The sequence below is a fragment of the Notamacropus eugenii genome, chromosome 5 (genome assembly GCF_028372415.1).
Source record: "Notamacropus eugenii isolate mMacEug1 chromosome 5, mMacEug1.pri_v2, whole genome shotgun sequence".
Taxonomy (NCBI): Eukaryota; Metazoa; Chordata; class Mammalia; order Diprotodontia; family Macropodidae; genus Notamacropus; species Notamacropus eugenii.
Window position 1 is genome coordinate 29,514,367 of NC_092876.1, and position 16,837 is coordinate 29,531,203.

Consider the following 16,837-nt stretch of genomic DNA (forward strand, 5'->3'; position numbering starts at 1 on the left):
GGTGTAATAATATTCCATTATGTACACTGACTATAATTTGTTTAACCATTCCTCATTGGTTGGCACTTCTGGGAGTCTCGTTCTTTTCTTCTCACAGAACTGCTATAAATAAATTTGAACATATGGTTCCTTTTCCTTTTTTGTTTTTTTAATCTCTTTGGGGCATAGGCCTAGCAGTGGTATTGCTGAGTCAAAGACCGAGCACAGTTTGGTGACTTGGGGGAGTGGGACCACACTGTTTTCCAGAGCACATGGATCAATTCACAGTTCTTTCTGCAGTCTCTCTAACGATTGTCATGTTCCTTTCTCCTTATGTTTGCCAAGTGAATACACATAAAGTAGGACCTCAGAATTGCTTTCTTTTGTATTTCTTTAATTATTAGTAGATTTGAGCACTTTTTTTTCATAGAGTTGTTGAGAGCTTAGATTTTTTCCCTTGAAAATTGCCTGTTTAAATCCTTTAACCATTTGGGTCAAGGCAACTCTTTTAGACTATAAATGCCTAGCAAATAGTAAGAGCTTAAATGTCTAATCCCTTTCTCTCTATTTGTCTATAAATTGTTGATTTCCATTGGTAGAGAGTTTGCGTATCTGGGAGTTCACAGTATCAATGAAATATAAGTTCAGTCCATACTTTTATATCAAGGCTAACTTTTCTGCTGTTCCTCAAGCTTCAGGAACATGATCAATTCTTTTCTCCCTTCAAGAAGCTAAGGCTGCCCAGAGACTTCTCATCTCTCTCTACAGGACTGAGCCTTAGAACCTTTGAATTAGGGATTGCCTACTTGCGGGCCCCTGAGGCTGGTGCTACCAAGAAAATCCCACTCATTTCTCTTGCGGTGGATTGGATTGTGGGATTGTGCTTCCTACAAACCAGACCCAAGGCTTCCAGCTTCTGTCTTCCCTCCAGGGCGGTCTCCAGTGTTAGAGACCATTCCCAGACAGACCTGCTTCCTGTCAGGACTCCCCCAGGCCTGTTGTGACATGGGCTTTCTGCGCCTGATACGACTCAATATTTCCAGCTAGGAGAACATCGAGGACAGACTGATCATCTATCTCCCCCAGGAGACCTGTTTCTAATTATTGATACTATGCCTGAACTCATTCCTCTGTGTTGAATACACCTCCGACCAGGAGGGTGCTGGAGCCAGCTCAGTCTGGCTCAGGAGAACCCATCGTTAAATTTTCATCGTGAGCATTTACACATCAGAATTCAGTAACTGCTACAAATCACGGTGTGATTTATTGTTTTGTTGATTTAGAGACTTAAGAAAAAGATGGAGAATATGTTAGTAATGAAGATTAAACTTAAAAGTGTGTCCTGCGTACATTTCCATTCTTTCTCCTTGGAACTGGTTGTTAAACATTTACCTACATGCCACTGGTCCTACCCTATTCTGAAATCCCAGCTGTCATTGCCTAATTGACATTCCCTACCTCCCACTGCAGAGACTCTCCCATATACCTGTCTCTCTTAACTAGAACCTTCTCTCCCCTGGTATTGCCACTACCCTGGTTCAGGCCCTCATCCCCTCCTTATGGCAGTAGCTACTGGGGGGAGGTCTGCCTGCCTCAAGTCTTTTCCCATTCAGTTACCAAGTCACAGGTGTGACTGTGTTGCTGACCCCCCTCTCCGCCCCCACTAAATAAACTCTTGTGGCTCTCTATCCCCTCCAGGATTAAATATAAAATACTCTGGTTTTTAAAGCCCTTCACAACCTGGCCCCTCTTACCTCTCCAGCCTTCTTACACCTTATTCCCCTTGGTGTAGTTTAAGATTCAGTGACCCAGTCCAAACAAGAACTCTCATGACTCTGTGCCTTATCTTTGATGGTCTCCCATGATGGAAATACTCTCCCTTTTCATCTCTATCTCCTGCCCTCCCAAGTTTCCTTTAGGTTTCCACTCAAATCCTACCTTTTACAAGAAGCCTTTCTAGGTCATCTTAGGGTTTATGCACTCCTTTTGAGGTTACCTCCAAATTACCCTGAACAGACTCTGGATGGACATGTTAGAATGTGAACTCCTTGAAAGCGGGGACTGTTTTTGCTTTTTTGACTATGGACTAATTCACCACTTCCCATGATTCTTGTCCTCCTACCTTAATCCATCTTAATCCTTAATACAATCTGGAGGCTTTAGGAACTCTTGAAATTCCTCTAGGGAGCTAGGGTTCAGGCATTGCCACCATTTACCCCATATAGCTGGGCTTCAAAGTCCAAGAACTCTTCTCTCCACCCAGTGGGAAAGAACAGGCATATCAGCCCCTGTCTCTGTGCTCCAAGCTTCAAGGTCATTGTTCCTGGGGGAGCTTCACCCATCCAGGTACACTCTTAGCTCTGCTGCTCTTTGGCCCATGGTCTGCTCTTCCAGGATCTCAAACAGAAGGTGAGATGGGTAAAAAGGACAAAAGACCCAAGCGTGAGATTGACAAGATTCTATCCACCCAGCACAAAGGCCTCTGTCCTCACAGTTATCCAAGTCAACTCACTGTTCAATAGCTGGCTGATGGTTCAGTAATGGGGGAAGCAGCTTGGTGCAATGGAAAGAGGGATGAACTTTCTGACTGAACTTTGAGTCCAGGGACCAGGGTTCAAATCCTGCCTCTGCCCCTTATTACTTGTGTGACTTTGGCCCAGTTACCTAATCTCCTGGGCTGAGTTTCTTCCTCTGTAAAATGAAGGCCTCTGAAATCCTCTTCTGGTTCCAGAGCGCGCTGGGAAATGTTATTTTTTTCTTCATCTTTGCAGGACACACTTTTAAGTTTAATCTTCACTGTTAATATTTTCTCCATAACTGTCTTAAATCTAGGCCCTAGACAATTAACAACAACCAAGAATCGGGTACTTATTTATAGAAGTGACTGATTTCTGATACAAATGTTCACACTGAAATTTAACTACCAGTTCTCTAGAGTCTGATCCAGGCTCAATATAGAGATTGTCCCTGATATATACACCTCCTTCTCCGCCTCCTCCCCCCCATCCTTTCCCTCCTCCTCCTCCCCCCTTCAAGATATTTGAGTAAATGCACTCCCCCCTCTCACCTCTACCTCCCTCAGCCATCCTGTCAATGAAGTTGTCTATGGGCATACTCACAAGCTGTCAGTCAGTCCCAAAGTCTTACTATCCTATATGTTCACCAAAGGGATCAGGGAACTTCCTTTATCCAATCCAGTTTACTTTCCACACATGGCTGCTTGGTTAAATCTAGCCCTACCTTCTAAAACAAGCTACTTAACCTGGATCCTGTGAACTTAATTGTCTAACTATTTGAACAACTTCTTTCTTTCTGTTCAGTCATTTCAGTTATGTTTGACTTTTAGTGAGCCCATTTGGGGTTTTCTTGGCAGAGATGCTGGAGTGATTTGCCATTTCCTTCTCCAGCTCATTTTACAGATGAGGAAACTGAGGCAAGGAGAGTTAAGTGACTTGCCCAAGGTCACACAGTTAGTGTGTCTGAGGTAGAATTTGAACTCAGGAAGATGAGTCTTCCTGACTCGGGGCCCATTCCTCTATCCACTGGACCACCTGCCATTTCAATATAACTGATTTTCTTTGTTATCCTATGATATTTATTTTATGCATTTAAAAACATCATTCTGGCCAGGGGTCCATAGGCTTCCACAGACTGCCAGATGGGCCCATGACACCAATGTTTAAGAATTCTTGATCTAACACATTGCTAACAAGTGGTTATTCAGCCTCTGCTCAGATACCTTTATCAATGGGGCATTCATTCATTCAACATGCATTTATTCTGTGCCTACTATCAATCAATCAACAAACATTTATTAAACACCTACTATTTCCCAGACACGGTGCTAAGTGCTGAGGATACAAAAAGAGACTAAAAACAGTCCCTATGCTCCTGGAGTTTACAATCCTGTGGTGGAGATGATGCAAACACATGTGTACAAATAAACCAGTTCATTAGCAAATCATTAACAGAGGGGAGACACTAGAAGTAAGAGGCGTTCCTTGTTGGAGGGGGGATTTTGGTTGGGCCTCGGGAGGTTAGTAGTCTAAGCAGAGGAGGGAGGGGGTTCCCAGGATACAGGACCACCAGAGAAAGTGCCAGACTGGTGAAACATCAGTGCCCAGCCTGGGCTGGGAGGGGGCACGGGTACTAAGGAAAAGGAAGCCATCTGTGGGAATTTACATTGTCCTGGGGACACAATCAGGTACACAGCTGAGTGAAGACAAAGTCCATGCAGAGACAATGCAAAGGGGTAGGTGGGAGGCCAGCCAGGGCCTCCTGCAGGAGGACATGGCTTGGATCTGGGCTCTAAAAGAAGCTGGGCAACCCAGTGGTGGAGAAGGGAGGAAGGGCATTCCAGGCAAGGGGAGCAGCCAATGTCAAGGTCCAGAAGCAGGAGGTGGAATGTTATGTCTAGGGAACAGCAAGTGGTCCACTTCAGCTGGAACATGGAGTGCCTGAGCGGGAGTCATGAGAAATCAGTCTGGCTGGATGGAGGGTGAGTCTCCATCTTTGGACAATTCTAACCAGTGAAAAAGGCTACATTGTACTTAACCTCCCACCAATTTATCATGGGAGCATGGATTTAGGGCTGGAAGGGATATCAGAGTTCACAGAGGCCAACCTTGTCATTTGACAGCTGGGGAAACTGAGGCATAGGAAAGTGAAGTGACTTACCCAGGGTCAGCTAGTCTCTCCTAAGTCTTTCTGATTCCAGGTTCAGCTTCTTATCCAGACCAACATACTGCCAACCTCTACCTGTCAATCCTGATTTTCGCCCTTTGGAGCCAACTTCTCCTTCTGAAAGGCCACAGTTGGCATCCTCCCAGTTACTCTCACTTAAGTCCAGCAGCAACTGCCCAGTTGTCCTCTTAAAATCTTTTCTTTTTGAAGCAAATATTCCTGAATCTTTCAGCCAGTTCCCAAATGGCAGGATTTGGGGGCCCTTCCCAGGCTTGGTCACCTTGGACAAGTTCCAGCGTGCTGAAATTCATCACCCAGAACTGGGGGTGGGGGATGGGGTGGGGAGTGGAGATGGTATAGTCCAGGAGTGATCTGAGCAGGGAAAAGTCATATTCCACCTTTGTCCCCTCCACCAAAAAAAAAACCAACCCAAAACAAACAAACCACACAAACCCACAAACTTAAGACAATGCCTTACGTGTGGTAATTCAACCAATCAATCCACAAGCATTTATTAAATGCTGACTGTATGCCTGGTATGGGGCTAAGTTCTAGAGATACAAAGAAAAAGCAGCCGCCACCCTCAACAAGATTAAATTCCAATGGGGGCAGGAGAGGCCAACATGTACCTAACTTGGTACATACAAGAGATAGATAGATAGATAGATAGATAGGTAGATAGATAGATAGACAGACAGATAGATAGTTGGACAGAAGGATGGAAAGACAGACAGACAGATTTATCTATAGATATATACATATCCAATGGGGAGAGATATGTACCTAATTTGGTACATACAAGATATAGATACATAGATAGAAAGATACATAGATGGGAAGACAGACAGGCAGACAGATAGATAGACAGACAGACAGACAGACAGATAGATAGATAGATAGACAGACAGACAGATAGTTGGACAGGTGGATGGAAAGACAGACACACAGACAGACATATTTATCTACAGATATATACATATCCAATGGGGAGAGACAACATGTACCTAACTTGGTACATATAAGAGATAAATAGCTAGATGCCAGCTAGGTATAGATACAGATAGATATCTAATGAGTACTATCTAACTTGGTACATTCAATATATAGATAGATAAATAGCTAGGTATCTATCTACATCTATATTGTTGTTTAATCATCTTTCAGTCATGTCTGACTTTCTGTGATCCTATCTGGGGTTTTCTTGAAAGAGATACTGGAGTGCTTTGCCATTTCCTTTGCCAGCTCATTTTTACAGATTTGGAAACTGAGGCAAATAGGGTGAAGTGACTTGGCCAGGGTCACACAGCCAGTAAGTGTCTGAGGCTGGATTTGAACTCAAGTCTCCCTGACTCCAGACCTGGTGCTCTAGACATTGGACCACCCAACTACCCCTTTTACTTTAGTGTGAAACCTTGGGTAAATCATTTAGCTCTGTGGGCTTCAGCTTGCCCTTCTGTGAATGGCCAACTTCAGAGACATGATTTCTGAGACCCCTTTTAGCTCTAAGGATCTTTTCATCTTCTTTATATGGGAATCTTTTTTTTTTTTTAACACAGAAGCAGTGTGGGCATCTAGGTAGTGCAGTGGATGAGATGCCACAGAATGCCAGGCCTGAACTTGTCTTCCTGACTTCAAATCTGGGCAAGTCACTTAACCCTGTTCACCTTAGTTTCCTCATCTGATAAATGAGCTGGAGAAGGAAATGGCAAAACCCCTCCAGTATCTCTGCCAAGGTAACCCCAGATGGAGTCAGGTCAGATTTGAACTCATGAAGACAAGTCTTCCCGACTCCAGGCCCTGTACCCTATCCACCTTCCTGCCATTTCCTCTCACTTAGCCCTCAAGGACCAAATCTGTTTCTTTCTCCACCTAGGGGCTGTATACATTTACATCTATATCCATATCTATCTACCTATCCTGAGTAGATAGAAGACAGCTGTCTAGGATTGCCAAGTCTTCCTGCAAATGCAGGAGGTAGAATGTTGTGCCTTGAGCCAAGTCTTGAAGGAAGCCAGGGAATTTAAGAACTGGAGGCAAGGAGGGAGGCCTCCCAAGGATGGGGGACCACTAATGCAAAGATAGAGTGGTATATGTGAGAACCCCCAAGTACGATTGCTTTGCATGGCATTTGTGAAGGAGGGGACTAATGTGTAAGAAGGCTAGAAAGGCAGGAAGTAGCGAGCTTGTGAAGAACTCTTTATCCCCAAGGGGTTGATGTTTGATCCTAGGTATAATTGGCAGCCATTGGGGCTTACTGTATAGGAGGATGACAAGGTCAGACGGACACTTCTGAGATTATTTCATTTCATCCAATCTATATCTTGTTTGTACATAATCATTAACTAGCACATTGCCTCCCCTGTTAAATTGTGAGATCCTTGAGGGTGAGGGCTCTCTTTTACTTTTTTTAGCACGATACTTGGCATACAGTTGGCGCTTAATGAATGCTCTTTGTTTTGACTTGACATTTTAGAAAAATCACTTTGGTAGCTGAGTGAAGGATGGAGTGGAGGGAGTGGTGAGCTAAGGAACCCAGTTAGGAGACTGTGGCTACAGTCTAGGGGAGAGGTGGTGAGGGCCTGGACTAGGCTCAGTGTGAATGAGAGAAGGGGATGAAGGTGAGATTGTGGAGAAAGGAACAAAATTGGGTGACTGATTAGTCACTTGCTAAGTGAGATAGGGGAGTTGAGAGAGAGTGACTGCAAGGGGGTAAACACAGATGACTGGCAGTGATAGAGAAGTCCAAGAGAGGGGGAATTTGGGGGGGGAAATAATTGAGTTCTGCTTTGGACATGTTGCGTTTGAGGGTCTTATGGGACGTCCGAAGGTGTTTGCATCAGGTGTAAGGGCAATCTGTACTCCCACTGGGTGGCTCTGTACTCTTTGGGGCAGCCAGGATGAAGGACTGGGCAGTCAAAGGTCACATGGCCAGAGGAAGGAGAAAAAGAGAAGGGCAAAGTTTCCAAAGACAGGATCTTATTTGCTTTATAATTTTGCCAAAGGCCAGTCCAGCTAAGGACCCAGTGCTATCCAAGAGTACCTGGTTGAGTTAGGATCAAAGGAAATAACAGATCTCAAGCGCACTGCAAAACCTTAAAGGTTAGTTTAATGCCAGTGATGATCACTCTGGTGACATCACTAAAACAGAGAGGAGAAACATTCCTTCAGAAGAGAGGATTTGTAGCCTCTTCTACCTCTGTCTGGCAGGAAGTCTGCGTGATTGCTATGGGGGCTGATAACAAACATCCCTGCTTCCAGGGGCCTCTCAGCACTTTAGGGGACCCCATTCTCAGCCCTGAGGCTTTGAAGTAGTGTCTGCAAGGAAGCAGGGCTGGGAAGCACCAGTGCTTTGGAAAAGTCTGGTTTCTGGCTTAAATCCAAGCCAAGTTTGCTTTTCTGAGAAAGCCAGCCAATAGTAGGATGGGGTAGGGGAGAATCCCCCACCTCCATTTCTCCATCCATCCCAATTTAATGTTCCCAACTTCCTTGGGGGCAGGGGACAGTTTACCATGGGTTATTTAATGAGCTGCAGACTGCTGTGGTGGGAAGACCTCTGTGTCTGCTGGGAGATAGTCTCAGTTTGAAACCAGGCTCCACCACTTAGTCTATGTTGCTGCTCAGTCATGTCCAACTTTCTGTGACCCCATTTGGGGTTGTCTTGGCAGAGATACTGGAGGGTGTTTACCATTTTCTTCTCCAGCTCATTTTTCATATGAGGAAACTCAGGCAAACAGGGTGAAGTGACTTGCCCAGGGTCACACAGCCAGTAAGTGTCTGAGGCTGGATTTGAACTCAGGTCTCCCTGACTCCAGGCCTGGTGCTCTAGACATTGGACCACCCAACTACCCCTTTTACTTTAGTGTGAAACCTTGAGTAAATCATTTAGCTCTGTGGGCTTCAGCTTGTCCATTTGTGAATGACCAACTTGGGAGAGATGATTTCTGAGACCTCTTTTAGCTCTAAGAATCTTTTCATCTTCTTTATATGGAAATCTTTTTTTAAAAACACAGAAGTAGTCTGGGCATCTAGGTAGTACAATGGATGAGGTGCCACAGAATGCCAGGCCTGAAGTCATCCTGACTTCAAATCTGGGTAAGTCACTTAACCCTGTTCACCTTGGCTTCCTCATCTTAGAAATGAACTGGAGAAGGAAATGACAAAACCCCTCCAGTATCTCTGCCAAGGTAACCCCAAATGGAGTCAGGAAGAGTCAGACTACCCCAAGAAGTGTGTGTTACAGGGGACAGGGAAATGGTCTGCAAGCTAAGGTGTCTGGCTTCCAGGCTGGCATCTCACACATATACCCGTGAAGCTCTGGGCTTCCTCGGGCTGGGGTTGGGGGTGTCTTGGCACCTCTCAAAGCCTCTAAGTTGTTGAGGTTTCATTTGGTAGAGGAAGTGGTTCATCCTCATCCTATACCGACGAAACCACGGGTTTAGACAGAGGCTCTATGCTGACGGTTCTCAGATGTATTTATTCAGCCCTGACCTTTCTCCTAACCTCCAGCCTCGACTCTCAGGCTGCCTCTTGAATATCTGGATTTTTCTGTAGGCATCTCAAACCCAACATGTCCAAAACAGAACTCATTATCTCCTCCTTTCCCACAATCCCCCTAATCCCCATTACTGGAGAGGGTACCACCCCTCCTCCTAGTGCCTCACAATCCCAACCCTGGGGTCATCCTGGATCCCTCACTAGCTCTCACTTCCCATATACAATAGGAGGCCAAGGCCTGTTGATTTCACCTGTACTGCATCTCTCAAATTTCCCCTCTTCTCTCCTCTTACACTGCCTCCCTCCCCCTGGTGCAGACCCTCATCACCTTCTGTCTGGATCACTACAATAGCTGCTGAGGGGGTCTGCCTGCCTCTGGTCTCTGCCTGCTCCAACCCATCCTCCCTTCAGCCACTAAAGTGATTTTCCTAAAGCACGGTTCTGACCATGTACCTCTTCACTCGGTAAACTCTGCGGTTCCCTATCCCCTCCAGAATCAAATATAAAATACTGGTTAGTGCTCAAAGTCCTTCATAATCTGCCCCTTCTCTTCTGTCTTCTTACCTTTACCCCAAAGTACCTAAGATCCAGTGCATTTCGTTTCCTCTCTGTTGCTCAAACAAGATGTTATCTTCAGACTTCAGGCATTTCCCCCAGCTGTTCCCCATATCTAGAACGCTCTCCCTCATCATCTCTGGCTCAGATTCTTAGCTAACATGCCACCTTGGGCAGAAAGCCTTTCCTGAACCCCCTTTATTTGAGTGCCTTCCCTCTGTGGATCTCCTCCAATTCCTGCTGTCTACATCCTGTGCCCATATGCCCATACAGAGTGGTTTGAACGTTTCTCCATTAGGACTTTCTTTTTATCTCCAGGGCTCATCACGGTGCCTGGCACATAGTAGGGGCTTCATAAATATTAACCCACTGACAGGCTCATATTCTCCTTTGACATAACCCTTATTTACAAACGTATCCCTCTCCCCCATGAACAGAGGGAAAACAAAACGGTCCGCCCAACTTGACCAAAAGTTAGGTCATATCAGACAGTGCATGCACATGCCTCTCTGCCTTTGCAAAGCAGGGTTCCGGCTCTGCAGCCCGAGGTTCATCATCTGGCTCCTTGAATTTATTTTTAGATACTTTGATAACTGTAGGTTACTTTGTAACCCCACGGACCGTATCTCATGCATTTTAATACACTACGCCAGAGGAGTCAGCATTTACAGAGCTCTTTAAAAGGTACATTTGGGGTCCACAGACTTCACCAGCCCCAGCCCCGGGGGAGATGGGGAAGAGGCTGCGGGGGTCCTGCAATGGCCACTGAAGTTGGAAGCCTCAGCCTGCCCAGCGACCTTGGGCAAATGCTTTTTTTTCTCCTCCCTGGGCCTCAGTTTTCCCTCTCTGTAAAAGGAAGGTTTGGCCTCCAAACTCTTTCCCGGTCTGACACCGTCAGCCTTCCGCTCCCGGACCGCGCCCGCGCCCGTGCCCACGGGGCTGTCAGGAAGGAAGCCTGGGCCCAGCCACCAGCGCGGGCTGTCCCGCAGTCCCCACCCCCAGCAGCACGGCCAATTCAAATCCAGCCAATGGAGGGGTATAAACAAACCGCCAAGCCCTGCCTCTTGATTAAAAATTCTGAGGGCCGGCTCCATCCTATTTAACCCGGGTAATCAGGGCCGGGAGGGGGGAGGGGGAGTGTGAGCCGAGGGAGGGTGGGGCGGGGCCCAGGGCCACGCCCCCTTCCCGGGGAGGCCCCCTGGCCAATGGGAAGCGAGGCTCTCAAGTCTCTTGCCCCAACCCGTTCTTAATTGCGGAGCTGAGGACCCGGCTCTGAGCTGTGCGCTCCGCTGCCTGACTGCAGCTGCGATCCAGCCTGGGCTAGGGGAAGGGGAGGGAGGGAGGGAGGAGCCCAGGGAGGAGGGAGGAGGAGCCAAGGAGACCCGGAGGGAAGGAGGGAGGGAGGGAAGTCAGTCACGAGAACCCAGCCCTGATGAACTGCGGAGCTTGTTTTGTTTGACAAGGCTCAGAAAAGAGCTCAGTGAATTACGCTGCGGACGATCAAACAGCATACCCACCCCCTTGGACCCTGATTTCCCACTGCTAGGCGTCTACCCCAGAAGTTCAAAGACTGGAGGAAAGTCCTCCTTCCCTCCCCCCTCCCAGACGCACACAAGACCCAGACATAAGCAGCCCTGAGCAAGGTAGCCCAAGATTAGCGCCCCTGGACTGGGGAATGGTTGCCCAAATTGGGGCTCACAGACCTATCGAGCAATGAGCGCCTACTGTGTGCCTAGCACAGCTGAGCGCTTAGAGGTACAAAGAAAAGCAAAAAAAAAAAAAAAAGTCCCTGCGCCCCAGGAGCTCAGTCTAATGGGGGAGAGACAGAGTGCCAGCAACTAAGTAAAAACAAGCTATATACAGGATAAATGGGGGTGGTGGTGGGGAATCTACGTAGGAAAGGCGCTAAGAGGGATCGGGAAAGGCTTCCTGGGGCTTGAAGGGAGCCAGGAGGTGGAGACGAGGAGAGAGAGAGGGCCCGTGTACCCTAAGGGAAACGACGACTTTGCAGAATGCGGACCAATATGGGAAGGCTTGCCCGGAAGGGTGCGGGGCGAACGGGGGAACGGCGTGTCCAACGAGGGCAAACAATGTAGCGAACCCGACAGCTGAGCATTCCTAAGGACCAGCCGGGAGTCCAGAGACCGCAGAAAATTCCCCTCTGTCCTTGGCACAGCCCAGGGTCTCCGGTTTACTCGGTTAGACCTGGTGGATGGTTTGGCTGAGCTGTGATCAAAATGTCTAGAATACGTGTATGTGTGTATGTGTGGTGTTTGTGTGTGTCTAGAATACGTGCAGACATACTACACATACATATGTGGTGGACTGAAAGAAGACTTGCTGGGGATGGTACTTTCAGAAATGAATTTAATACAAAACTAATGTATAAATAAGACTTCTTAGAAAAGAGCCTAGTAATAATAGACTGTTCCCTGGAGTTTTTCTGTTTTGAACTCAACCTCAAATGAATCGTGGAAAGATGCCTTTTGTTTAGGGGGAGTTTGGGGAGAATCTGTAATTTTTTTGGGGGGGTGTCTCTCAGTGGGAGTGCCAGAGATGTTAAGTCTGTTCCATGCTTTTCCTCTGCCCACCAGTGAAAACTGTCTCTTCTCCAGGCAGATTCTTCCTTTTTCATTTTGCACAGAAAGTTTGTTCTGGTTGGCCCTAGAAGGCGAGGGTAGGGGTGGGGGTGGCTGTATGGTTCTAGGGAGGAGCTTTTTAAATAGAGCTATTCAGAAGTGGAATGGACCTCTTCATGAAGTAACAAGACTCCCAACCTTGGAGGTCTTCAAGTAGACGCTGGAAGACCACAGGTCAGGGACAATAAAATCTACAGCTACCAGGGATTCTGGAGGTAAGCTAGTCATTTTACAGAGATGGAAGCTGAGACCTAGACAGGTTAAATGACGTGCGAGAGATCACTCAGATAGTATGGACATAGGATTTGAACTCAGGTCTACGGACTTTTGACCTCCAACCTAATGTTGCAAGCAGGTTCGTGCTTTGAGGAAAAGACTAGACTAACTGTCCTGTGAGGTCTCTACCAACTCTGGGATTCTATGCTTGCTGTCTGCTGTGTGTAAAGGAGCTGGTCTCTGAAACTCTGGGATTTAATCAGTGTGTGAGGGGCCCCATAGTAAGGTGTGTTGAACTAAACTCTTTCCAAACATTTATCTAGTTCCTACTGTATGCTTTGCACTTTGCCAGGCACCATACCAAAGGCAACAGGGTATCCGATGTGGTTTCTGCCCTCAGGAAGTCTACAGTCCAGATTAAAAAACAAACAAACAAGGCACTGTCAGGTGAGCAAACATAAAATGACAATGTGTCAAATTAGGGGGCTGGTTCTCATATCGAGTACTGTAATTGAGGAGAGCTGGGGAGGTCCAGAGGCTTCTGGGAAGAGGTGGTACTTAGGCTCTGTAGGATTCAGATTTGGCAGGTGGGAGGCATTGCAGCTAGAGACCCTCACCTGACCCTGTGGCTTTCAGTGTGACCAAAATTCACCTCAACCTGTCTGGCTTTTCTTAGTCCCTTCCTGACCCGGTAATACAGTCCAAGCTTTGGGCCCTTTGGCTTCTTGGTGATAATGAAAACAATTCACTAAAGGCTATGTTATAGGCTCTGAAATTGAAGCTAATGCTGGGAGCAGAGAGCTTTCAGAGGGGACCAGTTTCTGAGGCTAGATGAGATCTGAATGGCTGGGAAGGTTCGGGGCTGCCCTCTTTTCCTGCCTCACAGTAAAGGGTTTATAATTATAATTCCCTGAACAAAGTTGAGTGTGTGGGTGATGCTGAGTGGGGCCAAGAGAGTTTACATACCATCCATTGGACAGTGCCAGGTAGAGGACAGTTCGCCCCACCTCCTTGTCCTCAAAGAGCTTAGAATTTAGTTGGGGAGACAATGATAATAAAATATAATACATATAACTATAAAAGATAATAAAAATAATTAGGATAAAAATAATAAAAATCCCTAGAGAAATATTTCCATGGAGTCCTCCAGAAGTTTTCACATAGGCTCTCTCAGAAATCCTGTAAGAAAATCAGGGTGGGGGTTGCCCATTTTGTAGATGAGGCAACTGAGACTAGAGAAGGACTTACCCTGTTCTCAAATGAGAACAGGGATTGAACCCAGGTTTCCTGATGCCCAAGTCCAGGGGCTCTTTCTGTGACATCTCCCTGGACCTAAATTTGCCCTTTGGAACTGCCTCCTTCCAAGACATGAATTCTGGAAAGGTCAGACAAGCACAGCACCTTTCATGAGCAGGAAGGATGCTGGATGTTCAGTCAAAAGCATATCATCCTTTAGCCTTTCAGAGATGACAGTCCCAGCAGGCAGGAATCATTACAAAATCTTCTTTTGAGGCTAGCCTCCAAGAATGGAAAGGGTAGAAGACCCTCAGGGCTAGAAGGAGGCTTGGAGATAGCCGGGGCTTCAGTGGAAGGGATCTCACAGGCCTGATCTTACACATGAGGAAACTGAGGCCTAGGGAGGGCAAGTGATTTGCCCAAGTCTCCAGAGGTAGTATCCATCAGAGCCAGAATTTGAACATAGGTCCTCTGGTTTCAAATCCAGGACCTTCCCTCCCCTCTCCTTTCCTCCCCATCTATATCACACTGCCCCAAGTCTTGTGTTTTTCAGAGTGTTCCATAGAGCCCTCAAGTAAAAACTATGTAATGTGAATTGAGATTCTAGGAGAAAAGTCTGATGCTTGTGACATTTTCCTCTTAAAGTATTAAATGTGAATCAATGTCCCTCCCTATCTCCATGCCCAGGTGGTTTTTTCTTCCTCTGCCCTCGGATCCACAGATGAGGATTCATGGATTCCATCAGAGTAGCTGAACCCAGGGCAGCCAGGTAGTTCAGTGGATAAAACACCAAGCCTGGAATCAGGAAAATCTGAATTCAAACCTGGCTTCAGACACTGGGTGAGTTACTTCACCCTGTTTGCCTCACCTATAAAATGAACTGGAGAAATATCTATCAAGAAAACTCCCAAAGGGTTCCCAAAGAGTCAGGGCTGAACAACCGCAAATCTGAACCCAAAGTAGTTTAGGAAGCTCTGCCCCTGAAGACAAAGTCCTTCTTTTCACAAATAAGGCAAGAGACCCAGACACAGAAAGGGTAAGGGAAGAGAATAAAGCCTTTATTAAGTACCTACTGTGTGCTAAGTGTTTACAAATATTATCTTATTTGATCCTCACAACAATCTTGGGAGGTAGGCACTATTATTATACTTATTTTACAGTGGGGGAAATTGAGGCAAGGGTTAAGTGACTTGCCCAGAGTAACACAGGTAGTGAGTATCTGAAAGTGAATTTGAACTCAGGACTTCCTCATTGCTCTGTTTACTGACCCCCCAGCTATTTCTGGAGTTCTCCAGTCCTGGGTTTCTCTGGCCCAAACTCCTCTCTGGCTTTGCAGACCTGGGCACCTAGAAGAATCTGTGGTGGATGATGTCAAAGACAGGCAGAAAAAGGGACAAGGGTCTTCTGGAGGACATGTAGGCATGGACAGAGTAGGGCTTTAAAGGTTGGCCAGGATGTTCTAGACTTAGGAACCCATGGGAAACAAGGGCATGAATATTTGTGACAGCATGGCCTGGTCCTGGGCCATAGTGGTCACCTAGCTAACCCCTCTTTATACAGATGAGGAAACCAAGGACAGATCCCCCAGCCACCAGATTGGTCCATCCTGCAGAGGAGGAGATGAGGGGAGCAGTGATGTGAATTGAAGCTAGAGGTGGTCTTCAGGGAACTATTGAGGTGTTCCACGGCCCTTCCAGTGTGTAGCACTCCAAGTCTGGGCACCTAGACTTACAGGATGCAATCTCCATAATTATACCGGACCTCCAAAGCCAGCTGGTCCAACTCTCTCATTTTTTTGCAGAGGCATTTTAAGGAAGTGGTTTAGGATCTCAGCTCTCTAGCTAGAAGGGATCCCAGAGAACATCTAGTCCCAAACCTTTATTTTAGGGAGGGGAAACAGGCCCAGAAAAATGAAGTAACTTTCAAGGTCACACAGGTGGTAATTAATCAGAGGTGGATTTGGACCCCAGCCAACCCTTTCCCCACTGTATCTATCACAATGTATCTTTCACTCTTTTTGCCTGATCCAGTATCTCTGTCCAGTATCTCTGCCAAGAAAACCCCAGATGGGGTCATGAAGAAGCAGAGCTGACTGAAAAGACTGAAAGACTAAGTATCTTTCACTCCTTGACCTTGCTCTCTATTCCTAAATACCTTGTATTTATTTTGTCAGTAATTCACATCTATTAGAATGTAAGCTTCTCCAAGGTAGGAACTGCCTCTCCCTTCCTACTTTTTTTTGCCCTTAATATATCCAGAGCTTAGCACAGGGGTGGGACAACCTGCAGCCCCGAATTTGAGGGACATACAGGGCCTCAAGGTGGCAGGTACCCCATCCCCGCCTTAGCATACTGCAGGGTCTTAATCAAAACTTGATTGCCAGTTCTCAACTAGAAAAGCACTTCTTAAAAGTGCTCTGAGGGGATTCAACCCCCTCTCCCCCGAAAATAAGGGACCCTACCCTTAACGAACTAGGTCAAAAAGCTGGCAGGTCGGTTAGTCAGTAAGTTAGCCTTTATTGGGAGCCAGGGTGCTAACTGCTTGCTAGAGATACAAAAAAAGGCTTAAGTCAAAGCGAAGCCCCACGATCTTTCCTCTCAAGGAGCTTACGCACCTCCCCAAGAAAATACAAAGTAATTTGGTGGGCAGGAGGGGAGAGCACTCCCTGTTAGTTGGTGTCCCTGGGGTGAGAGAGGAATCAGAAAGGGTAAATGGATACAAACATTTATTAAACAATTACTAGCAGGAAAGGGGACACAAGCTGAGCTGGTGGCAGGAGCTGGGGGAAGGGAGGGCATTTCGGGCACGGAGGTCCGTTCGTGCAAAGGCACGGAGGCGGGAGATGGAAGGAAGCGGGGGATGAGGGCAGCCTCGTGCCCGCGGCTGGCCGGGCGGGCTCGGGGGCCGCGCGGGGCGGAGCCAGCTCGGAGCCCGGCCCCCCGCGAGGGCGGAGGGAGGCGGGGGCGTGGGGCGGGGAGGGAGGGGAGGGGAGGGGAGGGGGGGGAGGAGGACGGGCAGCATGCATGGTTTTTTTC

The 16,837-nt window shown here is 47.1% G+C and overlaps 1 long non-coding RNA gene across 1 annotated transcript; it reads left to right on the plus strand.

Moving 5' to 3' along the window:
• Window positions 1–4,054: 4,054 nt before the first annotated feature.
• Window positions 4,055–16,724, plus strand: LOC140503827 (uncharacterized). Its single transcript, XR_011966887.1, has 3 exons — window positions 4,055–4,477; window positions 12,919–13,013; window positions 14,490–16,724. It is a non-coding gene; the product is annotated as an uncharacterized lncRNA (long non-coding RNA).
• The last annotated feature ends 113 nt before the right edge of the window (window positions 16,725–16,837 follow it).